Source organism: Equus przewalskii, chromosome 1 (genome assembly GCF_037783145.1).
Source record: "Equus przewalskii isolate Varuska chromosome 1, EquPr2, whole genome shotgun sequence".
Lineage (NCBI taxonomy): Eukaryota > Metazoa > Chordata > Mammalia > Perissodactyla > Equidae > Equus > Equus przewalskii.
This window is the reverse complement of record NC_091831.1, coordinates 2800006-2813513: the sequence shown is the minus strand read 5'-3', so window position 1 is coordinate 2813513 and position 13508 is coordinate 2800006. Positions and strand designations below refer to the sequence as shown.

General features: G+C 47.5%; 1 long non-coding RNA gene across 7 annotated transcripts in view; it reads right to left on the bottom strand.

The window, feature by feature from the left end:
• Positions 1 to 1414: 1414 nt before the first annotated feature.
• LOC139073979 (uncharacterized) overlaps positions 1415 to 13508 on the bottom strand; it is a 28329-nt gene continuing 16235 nt past the window's right edge. For 3 of the 7 annotated variants that reach the window (XR_011523241.1, XR_011523226.1, XR_011523248.1), the window contains exons 9-12: positions 5741 to 5837; positions 3565 to 3833; positions 3261 to 3468; positions 1415 to 2185 (exon numbers count right to left, since the gene is read on the bottom strand). This is a non-coding gene — a long non-coding RNA (uncharacterized lncRNA). Of the gene's footprint in view, positions 2186 to 3069; positions 3469 to 3564; positions 3834 to 5740; positions 5838 to 13508 lie in introns of those variants that run through there. The other 4 variants (XR_011523230.1, XR_011523260.1, XR_011523266.1 and 1 more) reach the window with 3 other exon arrangements.

The window sequence follows — 13508 nt, the reverse complement described above, 5'->3', positions numbered from 1 at the left end:
AAAATTACCAAGAGGGGCCATCAAGGGTCGGGGGTTCTTGTCAAGCCAACTGAATAGGATCCTTGCTCAAAGTGGGCTGACGGCTTTGACAAGGATGGGGATGAGGAACCTGATCAGATGTCAAAGGTGGGGGTTCTGGCTCAACTGACTAGAGGAGTTCTTGCTAAGACGGGGCCCTGTGGGTAGAGAACAGGGTCCAAGGGTGAGGCCTAGTTGAACAGAGGACTTAGAGAAGCCTGTCTAAGGAGTGGGCAAGGAGAGAGTGTTTGTCATGACAAAGCCCAAATGGAGGCACCCTCCATGGCACAGAGTTCTCTCCGCCAGGGAACTGCTGCCGAGGGTTTGCCATCAATGACGACCGAAACTTCTAACAGGGAGATCTTCCAACATGCTGACAAATGCTTACAAGCAAAATGGATTATTGTTTGCTCTGCAGAGCACATTGCCTCCAGGGAACACAGCTTCTCCATGCAGTACCTCATTTGTGATGTGATTGAAATATGAAAATAATTTTCTCTGCCCACATAGCTTCAACATACTGATATTAACTATAAAAACAAATTGCTCCATAGGCCAAACAAGCAGATGGGTCATGAGCATTTAGGAATACAAAGAGGTCACTTAGCCTATGACAACTCAGAGAAGCACTGAGTCCAGTCAGGCTGTGGGAGGTGCCCTCGTGTGCTCGTCTACCTCCTCCTCTGTCTCCCGAGCCGCAGGACCTGGCACCCTGCTCTCCCTTCCCTCTGTCTTTCCCGGGGCCAAAGGCTCTCAGATGTGAGTGTGCAGCAGCATTAGTGGAGGGCTTGTGAGCCCGTACCACCCGCCTCCCCACGCCCTCACCCTCCCACCCCCAACCCCCTCCACCCCAGCCCCAAGTCTCTGATTCAGTTGGTCTGGGGTGGAGGCCCAGAATCATTCCTGGTGATGCTGCTGAGTGGGGGCTACACTTTGAGGACTGCCAACAGAGCATCTAGCTCCGGTGGCCTAACTCGGCCGAAGGATGCAGAACAAACTGAATAGCATGGGGCTATCTGGCCTGCGGTGGAGTGGTAAGACCAACACACGGGATCCCTTTGTGGTTATCGATCCATTTAAGCTTTCTTCTCTGCTCACACCCAAGGGAACTGGAAGCGGTTAAGACCAATAGTGCAAAATAATACGATTAGGACATTTTAATAGAATAGACCATCTAAAGCAGTGTTGCTTTCTTCCTGAAAACCTGGCGAAAGCTATGAAGCTCCCCCACCCAGAAATACTACACACACACACACACACACCCAACCCCACACACAGACTAAACTTTACATTTACTTTCAAGAGTTCGTGAATTTCCTAAATCCCGGGGTAAGAACCCTTAATATTCCAAGAATAAGCAGAAAGGGGAGATGCAAACAGGTTTCTGAGATAAGAATGCAATAATAACCTGGAAAGGAATTTATCTTGAAGCTTTTTGGTGTGTAAGATAAATAAAAAGCTACAAGCCTCGGGTCAGACAAAGAGGAGAAGCGGTTTGCTGTGGACGACGTCTCCCTGGGGCATGGATTATGAGGGCTTTGGCTCGGGGCCCGAGGATGGAGCAGAGCAGGGCGTCAGTGCAGCTGGATGGGCCCAAGGTGGGTCTGAGCTGTTAGTCCACAGACAGGGTCCAACCGTGACCCCAAGACAAGACAGCTTTCTGCAGAGGCTGCAGCTTCCTTCCCACCAGCATCTGCTGATGTTGCGCGGGCTCCTTGCTGCCATCTCCTGCTCTGGGACCCCCTTGGGGTTGAAAGCAGAGGCAGTTAATGCTCATTCAGTGCTGTCCATGTGCACAGTGTACATCCAGTGACCTCCGTGCTCCTCAGAGAAACCCAGTGGGGAGGGTTCCACTTTGCAGGTGAAGAGGCTGGAGCCCTGGCGGCCACATGGCTGGTCTAAGGTCTGCAGTGAGGGGTAGAGCCAGCACTCAAATGTGGTGAGGCCCGTCCAAAGCCCCCGCCGTCCACCTGCCTAAGCTGGCCTGGGCTGTCCCATCCTTGTGAGTCTCGTCTTTCCCAAGCCCCTGCCTTGGACAAGACACGCCTTCTCTCTGGAGAAGAGAGCGAGGAGATGTCCTTCTCTTTTCCCTGCCTGGAGTCCTAGGGAGACGTGCTGGAGACCCCTTCTCAGTCGTCTCCTCCTCTAGCCGCTGTAACAGGCTGCCCTGGAGGAACAGAAACACAGTGATGCCATCACTGAATGTGCTGTAACTTTCTTTATCTCATCTGCCTGCCAAGAGCAGCCTATTTATTTCTGTGCAAAAGTGAAATAAATAATGGCTTTATCACTCAATACATCTGAGATAAAATTCCACTGCCGCAAATCATGAGCTGTGTGGATTTGGACGAGTTGTTCATCCTGTCTGAGCCTGTTTTCCCAAATGTAAATGGTGACAATGTCCTCTCTTAGAGCCCTTGTGAATGTTTACTAAAATGAAAATCAAATCACTCAACTCAGTAACTGGCATACAGTAGGTGCTTAATGCATGCTCTCTTCCTTCCCCCACTGCTTTGCTTTCCCTGGTTGGAGTGAAGGTAGACAGCTTCGTCATCACCCACAGCATATGGAAGCCATGCAACCCATCATAAAGCTGTCAGATGGGGTGCGTACTGTAGCTCAAATTAAAATATTTCTGTTTACTTGTGTTCTTTGTGCCAGAGGCACACTCAGCTGACATATGTCTGCGGTACAACATTTGCAAGTAGAATGACGCTTTAAAAAACTTTGCAATAAATATTTTGTTTTTCAGTTACTGCACAGAATATATTATCCCCGCTCTCCGGTGTCTGTGCTGCATCCGTTACCGTTAGGACAGGACACACTAAGTGTTTCGTTAGGATCCAAAAGCCCTCCAGGTCTGATGGACGGTTCTCCTTTCCTTTCAAAGCAGGTGAAGAAGATCTCATGGGCCTCAGTAGCTTTGGGGCAAGGAGGGGGAAGTTGAGGAAGAGAGGCTAATAGCCAACAGTGTTAATCTGGCAGCTGCTATATGTTAGGCACTGTGTGGAAACTGGGGATGGATGGAGACTAAGGAGACCCAGGACCTGCCTTCAAGATGCTGGCAGTGATATGGAACAGAAACGTGCAAGGTCAGGAGTGAAGAGCAGTGAGAGTGCGATCATTCAACTGGAGCCCTGCACATCTTTGTTTCCCAGGGCCACAATTATCTGCTGACTCCTGCAGCTGCAGGATCGAGCTTCATGTGGATGGTTGACATTTGAGCCCCTTCTGAGACCTGCCTTTGATACGTGCAGGTGGGAAGTCAGGGTGTGATCACAGAAGCAGAAAGACTAGGAGCACTACAGAACAGATTCCTTATCAGGATTGGACCTTTCACACTTGTGGCTGCAGGTGGAGGAAGCTGTGCAAGGCTGTTGCTCGTGCATCTGGTTTGGACCTTAAGCCTCTTTAGATCCTTCAGGCCAGCAGATTGGAAGGAAAGCTGGACTGAAATGAGAGGAAACAAGGATGAACTAGAACCCATTAGGACAACTGGAACCTGCATTTTTTTCACACCACCTCCACCCTTCACGACGCAATGACCTGTGGGAGAAGCGTGGGCCCTGTGTCATGGAGCTGCAGGAGAAGGTCCGTTGGGACCTAAATGATGCTTCCTATACTGGAGTGGCTGTCGTGCCCGGCACCCCACATCAGCCTTCAGAGCATTGGATCAGCTGCTGCTTCACTTGCCGTCCAAACTCTCATGCAGATTTCTCGCGTGACCAACCTAACCCTCACCGGCAAAGGACATCCTGGAACGCAGTTCACAAAGCTGACACGGTGCAGGGCCGGCACAGGAGACGAGTCCTGGGCTGGACCATACAGGTTTTCGACATAGATGGTGAGAATTTAAATTGACATGAGAGTTTAAAAAATGATTTGAAAACTATGCAAAGAAACTTAAAACATTTTATACTGCTTTCCCAATTAAATGAACTATTAGAAATCTAAATTAAGGAAATCAGTCTAAATAAAGAAAAACACAGCAGTTTTATCAGTGTCTAGTAACAGAGGAACAGTTGCACAAATAAATAATTCAATCCACTGAATAAAATAATGTCAATTCATTGAAAACATTTTACAGAGTACAGTGATATGAAAAAAAGGCCTGGCACAGTGTAAAGTCACACAGACAATTTCATATGCAGTATGAACACAGCTGTATAGAAAAGAAACTTTACATAAAAAGAGAAAGGGATGGCTGGTTCCAAAACAATAGTAGCAGATGCTTAAACCTGTTTCTCTATGAACACACTCCAAAATCCTCCGGAGCTCAGCCCATCCAGCCAAGGGGCTCCCCAGCCTCATGCCTGCAGCAGGACAGGGCAGAACACGAGGGACCCCACAAAATAGTGAGGATGGGAACAGACGCTCATGTCCTGGAGCCACCCCAGAGCCCGCTCGGAGCACGGCAGACTGTGCCCCGGAAAGAGGAGTGGGGAGCATGTGCCTGTGGTCATGGACCCCAGAAAGAGAAGCCCCACCCGAGTGGGAAGATTCTCAGGACGGGGTGAGGAATGGAGGACAGAGTACCAGCCACTGGAGAAGCCAAAGGAAGCAGCTTAGGAACGTGTGGGAGAAAAGTGCCAGAGAGAGGGCTGGCTCAGGAGGAGGCATGTAGGCAGGGAGAAATGAGGGGATGGGGTTTGTTGTGGAAGGAAAACAAACAAATGATAGAAATTTGTTAAAAACCAGGAGCTACAGCAAACCCTGCACCTGCACTCCCCCCAAAAATATCATGGAGTAAAGGGAATGTACCTCATTACACATTGAGAAGCAGGTGCTCTTGAACTAAGAACCCGAAGAGGCCCCAATCCCTTCATCCCTGCCTCGTGCAATCCCCACGCGTGCCAAATCAGTAAAGTAAGACACGGAGAGTTGAATAGAAAAGAGTAGACAACAGCCATGAAAGTGCGTTCTCTCCAGATCAAAACACACATGGCAGAATAAAACCATGATACAAGAGTCCTGCTGAGTGAATTATTCTTAAACAAGTATTTGATGAGGCAAGAAAACACACTGAGTCAGAATTTCCAAAACTCAGAACAGAAATGGATAAAAACCTGGAAGTATGTGAAATGAGAATGGACTTACCACAGGAATAAAATTGAAGCAAAGACAAACTCCTAAAGATAGAGACAAAAATCACAAAGTGCCCAAGAGAGAGAACACATTTGGTTGAAAATATAGTAAGGGGTAATGAGCAAAGTCTTGAAAACTGACAAGAAAATGAATGAAAATAAAGAGATAAAAAGGATCAGAGAAAATGTGATAGACATAAAAGATGAGCAAAAGAAATGCAAAAAATGTCTAATTGGAGTTCTGGAAGATGATCAATGAAATAAAGGCAACAGAATTAGCATTTAAGCTCTGTTCCAAAGAAAGCTTCCCGAAATACAAGGCCCAGGGAGAGGACCACTGTGCCCCCAGAAAACTGACCTGCACAGCTGACTCCAAGGTATGTCTTTGTCCATCTCTTAGACATTGAGGATGAAACAAACCAAAACAGAAAACGTCTCAGAACCTCCAGGCAAGAGGACCAAGGATCTTAAAAGTAAAAATAATTCAGGCGGCATCGGAGGCCTTGACAGCAAGGCAAGAGCAGATGCTCATCTTTGAGACACACCATGAGGGCCGTGTGAGCTGAGGGTGTTACATCCAGTCAGGTCCACAGGATCATAGTTATGATGAACAAGAACTTAGGAAAAGCAGTGCTCACCCGTCCTTCGGAGGAATCTGTCAACTGAGAAATAACCGGGGACGTCAGCCAGGGCACCGGTGGAGAGCATTGACCACATGCGACTGTAGACCTAAAACTAGAGGAAAAACGAGACGAGCGTAAAACGGTAGTACGTGAGTGTTATACGTTCTGAAAAGAAAGAGAAGTGTTACAAATGAAAGGAGACGAGAGACAGAAAACGCGACAGCGAGACAGACTCGTGGACTGTTATCTCAGTGGGAAGTGGGAGCCAAAGGACGTCACTTTTGACCAACCCACCAGAGAGTGGAGACCTGTGTGAGGCAAAGGGGACTGTGGGCATTAAAGAGGATATTGGCACAAATGAAAACACAGACTGTTCTAAATACTCAAATAAGCATATTTTAAATGAAAAAGAAAACTCACCATATACAGAAAGAAACCAGTAAAGACATCATCAAATACCCTTCGTATTTCAAAGATACCGTCAGGCATGTCAGTCATTCCAACAAATGGAACTGGGATTATGTCACCTCCTCAAAGAAGATTGTCCAATTGGCCACAAGAAAAAATCCAGCTCCGTGCAATGCACAAATGATGCACTTAAAGTGATTCGGAAAGGATAAAGTAATAATAGTAATAATAATTAATAATCAAATACCAACAATAGTGTAGCAGGCAAATGGAAATAAACAGGGAAGCAGGACTCGGGATCCTGATCTTTCACAAGGTAGAATTCAGGCCCCCAAATCAGACAACACAAAGGAGAACATTCTGGAATATGAAGGCCACGACTCAAAATGGAGAGGCAACACTTAAGAATACGTATACCAAATATATATACCAAAGAGCATAGCGACCATCTTCATAAAGAAAAGTCTATAGGAGATGTAAAGACAGATAGAAACAATTCACAGAGGAGGATTTGATATATTATTCTTAGTCTAAGACTGGTCAAGTGGATAAAAAGCAAGTAAAAATGAACACCGATGTGATCCGTAAGGCAGAGTTCATGAAGATACATCAAAATTTACAATGTAATAATAGAGAACACATCACCTTCTTAGTCACATATGGAACATTCATAAAAATTCACCACGTTAGGTCACAAAGGAAGTGCCAAGCAGTTCCTTAAAGTGAAAGTAATGTACATTACAGTCACTGATCACAGCGCAATAAAACTAGCGACGACTGATGCACTTGTTAAACAGATGCTTCTTTCTGGATATTTTTAAGTTCTCTATGAAACAGTACTTTGGGGAAAGGAAATGCAATCCAAACTTGAGGAACTTCTGAGAACTAAAGATAATGAAACCACAACATATCAGAACCCGTAGAATACAATGAAAACAGTGATCAGAAGAACATTCATAGTCTCAGATGTGAATAAAAAGAAAAGAACAAAAATAAAAGAAATCCCCAGCTTAAAATGCTGGAAATAGAATAATGAAGTTCACCAAAAGAAGAAAATGATAAAGATCAAAGCGCAAATCAATGAAGTGGAAAAACAAAATTTTAGAATTTATAAATAAAATGCTAGTTCTTTGAAAAAAAGTAATAGGTAAACCAAACAGATAATCTAATCTTAAAAAGTGAGAAAGTAAAAATGTGCAAAGGCAGAGAGAGAGGCTGGCGTAGCTGCCACAGCAGATTGTGCTCAAAGAGCTTGACGCAGGCGCAGAGGTGCGGACTCCTGGTCCTTCTCCATTTCCGCAAAGCTACGGAGCCTGGTCCTCCCCATCCTGTTTTGTAGGCCCTTTAGCAGAAACAGAATGAGATGCTCTGGTCACTTGAGTTAAGCTGCTGTTTTGCTCTTCTGGTGCCAGACTGTTGAGACTAAACCGGCCGGAAGTGGAGCTACCGACAGCCTCGCATCCACCCTTCCTCTCCCTCAGCCCCGGGCGGTGGACGCAGGTGCATGGCTCCCCGTCGTCAGCATTGCCGGGCTCTTGCCTCAGATGCAGCATGTGCTCGGCATCCTGCACAGCCCTCCAGACTGATTTACACACTTACACGAGCCTCATGGCGCACAGAAGATAATGCATCTCAGCAAGCGCATGTAGCCTCGTCTTCCTGCACTCCAGAATAGACAAGAAAATATAATTTCTAGACTTTGATGAGAGGCTGGATGAGGATGCTCATGGCACATTTTGCTTTTCACGACTCCTTTTTTAAAGCTTACAATATTTTTGAGGCTTTGACCTCCATCAAATATATGGAAATAACATATGCACCAAGTGTGGTCACATATGTTGCAAGATTGCTTGGTGAAGTCCCTTTAACGTTTCACTGAATTTTGTGGAATCATAGAAACAGGCACTGCAATTATAACTAGTTGCTTGGTAACTCATTGAAATCATGTTCCTACGAGAAAGCAATTAACCCGCTTCGATAAAAACACCATCCACACAGTTTGAGGTGTGCTGTGTTCTGTCTGTACTTCTGGTCACAAGAGTGCATGGAGCACCCAGAGGGAAGTGAGGGGGTATGTGGAGGAGCAACAGACCAGAAGACCAGAAATCAGGGGCGAGCGTCTGACCCCGGATCCACCTGTGCTTGGCCAGGGGATTCTAGTAACTCGCCTCAGCTCTCTGGACCTCAATTCTCCAGTTACGAAGAAGGGGTGTCTAACCAGATTTTCTCTGTGAATGTTTCCAGTGCTAATAGTCTATGTGGCTTCAAATCTCACAGCCAGGAAGGATCAGAGTAAAAGCTGTTCATTGACTTGAATAAAATGTCCTGTTTTGTGGTGCCAAGCCCTGAGCAGACAGGCTGGTCTAGAGCCAAGCTTCGGGCTGGGTGGCTGGTCACATGCAGAGTGTGCCCGAGGACTTCAGATCTTTCTGAACTTTCAGAGACTCAGCGCTCACCGGGGTGACAATTCATCACTGTTTGCCCAGGACCCACCTGGTTTCAGCACTGATGGCCCTGTGTCTCAGCAAACCCCATAGTCCCAGGCAAACCAGGACCTTGGTGACCGAGAGCCGCCCTAGGGCAGACGTGGGTGCCCAGAGTGAGTTCCAAGCTCTGTGGACATCAGTGAGCCCTATTGTGCACCGAGCCCCTGGAGGTGGAAATGTGCATGGTCACAGCCCTGGGGGCTCGTAGTCTGGGGCCATCCTTACACTCCTGGACCCCTTCAGAAGCTCCTCTGGTGAAGGGAGGGACAGGCCAAGTGGGGCCATGGACTGTCACCGTGATTGCGATTGGGATTGCATTGTCATTTAATTCAAAACAGCTAGAAAACCATGAGAATGGGTAATCCCTGCTTGTTCTGCCTTTCACATATATCCCGACATTGTATTTTCACTGCAATCACTCAGGTACAAGCCAGCTTCCTCCCTCCTGGACTGTCCCACACAACCTTCTACTGCTAAGCCCCCCACTGCTTTCTGTCCTCACTACAATGCATTCTCACAGGCAGGTGGAGTCGCTGTCACAGGTGGTAGTCCCTGAGCCGCTTGCGCAGGAGTGCTTGTGGGATGACCTCTGCGGAGGGGACACCGAAAGGAGCAGGCCTGAACAGAAGGACAAGATGGGCTGCAAGGAAGCCCAACAGAAGCTCCCGCCCACCCTTTGGGAGCTCTTCAGGGATGCTGGACCCTCAGAGGCGGCCTGACGGGGTAGGCTGGGCCTGTGCGCCTCCAGTGGTCAGTCACTGGATGGGTCTGTCCTGGAAGGAGATGTGACCTTGGGCAAGGCAGCTTTCTTCAGCCCAGGCCATCCCTAAGTAGGGCTGACAGCTGAGAGGCATCTTTGGAAGGACTTCCAGCAGCTAGGGGACTTAGTCCTTGATTCCTGAAGGGGGACCTGAGAGGCGCACCACAGCATCCCCTACAGTAATCTCCTCAAAGCCTGAATCAGATCCTCCAACTTCATACCACAGCCCACAACGCCCCAAATGCCCAATGCCCGCCCGACACTGTGCCTGCATCACATTCACCTCAGCCCTTTATTCTCTAGGCTGTGGCCACATTGTTCCCATCTGGGAAAATGCTGAACCCATTGCTGCAGTAGGGTGCTTGCCGTTCCTGTGCCAGAAACACTGTCCCCCATATGTGTGCACGATTGGCCCCTTCTGCTCAACTCAGACGACTCCCCAGAGAGCTCCCCAAGCACCCCGCCTGGAGTGGTCTCCCCACACCCACCCCACGCCTGCCCCTGCACCACCATGCTCGGCACGCTCAGCCGTAGCGGAAGTTACTTTGAGTTTATCACAAATATAGCGGGGTTCTGTTTGGGGTTTGCTCTCCTCACGCTGGCAGGGGGCGTTTCTGTCTGTTTCAGCGTGGCGTCCGCAGCAGCTCCCTCCGGGCCGGGCTCTCTATCAATACCAGTGGAATGAATAAGTTTGCTTAGTCACTTCTCCAATTGGAAAGTTTCTTTGCAAAGACTGTTAAATCGATCACAATTCCTCCGCCAGGAGCACCTGCTGCGAGGGCTGGACTAGTGGGAATCCCCCGGTGAAGTTGTCTGGACCCTATTCCAGGGCACCCTGTTTGTCACCAAGGCCTGGACCCGTTCAGTCTACACTAGTTCCTGCAGGAATAAGAATTGGAAATAACGTTTTAATTGAGAAGAGCCTAAACACCACCAGGATAATCAAAGCACCACGAATCACATGATGCCTTCATCGTTTACAAGCTCTTTTAGGAACATTGTCCCACAGCGCTCAGAACAAAGCTCTCAGGCGGGGGTTATTCAGTCATTTGCAAGTGCAGGGACGGGAGGTCACATAGCTGGAACCTGGTCTACAGGAGCTCAGAGCCGAGGGTCCACCTTCAGGTTCACGGTGCTGTGACCTACACTTGGTGGGAATTATACTCAGGTTTATTAATGGTTAAAGTAACTTTATACACCTAATAATGGGATCTTCTTAGTGAGCAAGCCCTCCTTATGAGGAGGGAACGGTTTCAAACACTCCAACCCTGCTGCGTGGCTCGGGCCAGGTCTCCCTCTTGGGTCTGATTCCCTCCTCGGGCTTCAGGCTTGTCTTTGCCAGGCAGTCTGCTCTCCCTGTAGGCGTGCGTCTGAGGCCACCCACCAGCTGCAGGGCCTGGGACACCTCTGCACTCCAGACGAGCCACGCCGCCAATGCTCAACTCTTCTCTTGAAATCACTCTTCTTCCCACGGTGGCCCGTGGTATCCTCTTGCCTTGCCTGCCAGCTCTTCCAAATTTGCCCGCAGCCACTTTCTGCCATTTCTTTCATATTTTCATTTCTTCATCTTTCTTCTTTGAGTTGTGGCTGAATATCTCAAGACTGTCTTCTACAGTTTTACCCACATCTAGTTTGCCATTCGTTGCTTTGGTTTTGGTTTTCAGTGGCACATTGTGAATTTTAACCTTTTTTCTTAGACAGTTTCCTCTTCATGATTGCTCACTCTGTTTCTACAGATTCACTGACCTCTAAGTTTGTATTAAGAGATACATCACAAATATTCCTATGTACTTTGTTTCTTGCAGTAAATACATTTCAGAGAAAGGAGTTTCATGAATTTTCACAGTGCCGCCATCCTTGTGAATTGCAGTGTCATTAGCGGGTTCTGGTGATTTTCAAAAATTTTCTACATTGTGAATGCACACATGCAATGAATTGAGCCACATGCGTAGGTCTGCATGGCTGCCCTTCCCGTGGCTTGCCTGGAACCCCCCAGACTCTATGAGTATTGCTGAGCTTGGATAAAGGTCTTTGTGGTTGGCATCATAGGCATTCACATTCCATCTGGCTCCTCTACCTCCAGCTGAAATCCCTGGGATTCGCTACGGAAGGAAGGTGCTCTTTGACACTGCAGCTTTCATACAAGACTGCCCCAGACATGTTCATGCAACTGGTGATTTACATGAGAACTGGCATCAGGGGAGGGGGGTCCTTCAAAGACCATCCTTGGGCCACTGTCTTGCCCAGGAGTTAACACTCTTTTTCCAATCATTGAATCCACTTCCAAGGTGACTCTTACCCATTGGCTGACTATACTTAAGGACTTCATTTGGCAGCCATTGTGTCCACAAGCACCTACTATGTGCTACCTATGGTGCTCAGGGCTGAAGACCCAAAGCTGAATCAGATACAATCCCCTGGCCTTACAAGAAAGAGACATCTCTTCTAGCCTGCTCTCTCCACCAATGTTCAAAAATCCCCTTTGCTCAAGGTGACGGGTAAGGAACAAAATAGCCGCCCAAGGTGTAAGCGCTCCATCATGCTTTTTCATCTTCTGACTTGCCCCTGTGCCTGGTCACACTGTACAGTAGTTACTTGACTGCCCGGCTGCATGTTTCTGTCACTGCAAATCGCAGCCACATCCCCAGCCTGCCCCGACACCCCTCCATCAGCTGATGGCCCTACTTATGGATGCTCACTAATGACATTCTCTCACAATGGAAATCAGATTAACAGACTGTGGGAAATGACTTGTCATCACATTTCCTCTTTGTTTTAACAGTGAAAATCAAATACTCTTCTCAACAGAGTAAAATCTGGAAAGTGAGACTATCGGAGTTTGTGTAAATTCAAGGAAGGTGAGGGTTCCTTTGGTCTCCTCTCCTTTGCCTATATTGCCCATGGATAGGAGATGTTGCATCAGGATTTTGAGGCATTAAAAACTCTGACTCAACTCCTTTCACATGGAGAGGCCATGAATTTTGACTGCATGGGATTCTACTGAGACTTTTTTTAATGTGAGAATATTCTTGGCAGTAACTTGTTTCATCCAGATATTTGGAGAATAGAAGCCTACATCAGAGACACATTGGTAAGATATTATGCTTTGAGAAGTTATCCAATAAATAGTAGGCATTATCAACCCAATACTTCCTTTCAACAATGCAGATAGTGAGTGAGGATTGCACAAAGGGGTCCCTGCCAAGAGGGAGGAATTGTAAGCCTAGGTCCCAGGAGGGAATGGTCCACATTTCTCATCCATTCCTGGGTCATGTGTGGGAGATGTGGCAGTTTGGGAGGGCAGTTGATAAGTATGCATGTCATGGAAGATCAACTCTCTGTCTCAGAGGAACTAGGTCCCTCCAGGTCCAAAGGTTGGTGAAGCAGGAGAAGAACACAGCAGGATCTGGGCAAGGAATCTGGCACAGGTAACATTCTTTGTGTTATTGGAGTGGGTCCCACACAGCATGGATCTAGGTGGTGAACATGGCATAGTAGCATCCATTGTGTTACTGGAGCTGGTCCCACGCAGCACAGATCTGGGTGGGGAACACGGCAGAGTAGCATTCACTGTGTTATTGGAGCTGGTCCCACACAGCATGGATCTGGGTGGGGAGCACGGCACAGTATCATCCACTGTGTTATTGGAGGTGGTCCCACACAGCATGGATCTAGGTGGGGAACATGGCACAGTAGCATCTATTGTGTTACTGGAGCTGGTCCTTGAGTTTCCTCCCCCGAGTCCTCCATGCTTGTATCCTGGCTTTGTCAGGATATTTGAACAAAAACATTTTCCTGCTGCTGATTCTTTTCAATCAAAAGCACTTTAAGAAACTTCGTCAAATACCAAGTGAATTTCTGAGGAATGCCAGAAGTGATATATTCGACCAGGTACACACCAGTGACTTTATTCATGGGAAATTACAAGAGAGAGAAGAGGAGGCCCTCTCCCAGCCCCACCCCTACCTCGAAGATGAGTGAAGATGCGGTTAGTTCATGCCTCCAACCTTGCATGGCTTTTGTTTCTACACTGTGGTTTGTTTTTAATAACTTTATTTTACTTTATCTTATGGGGAAGGAGTTGCTATAAACTATTGCCACAATTTCTCCTTAATAAAAGCAAATAAGT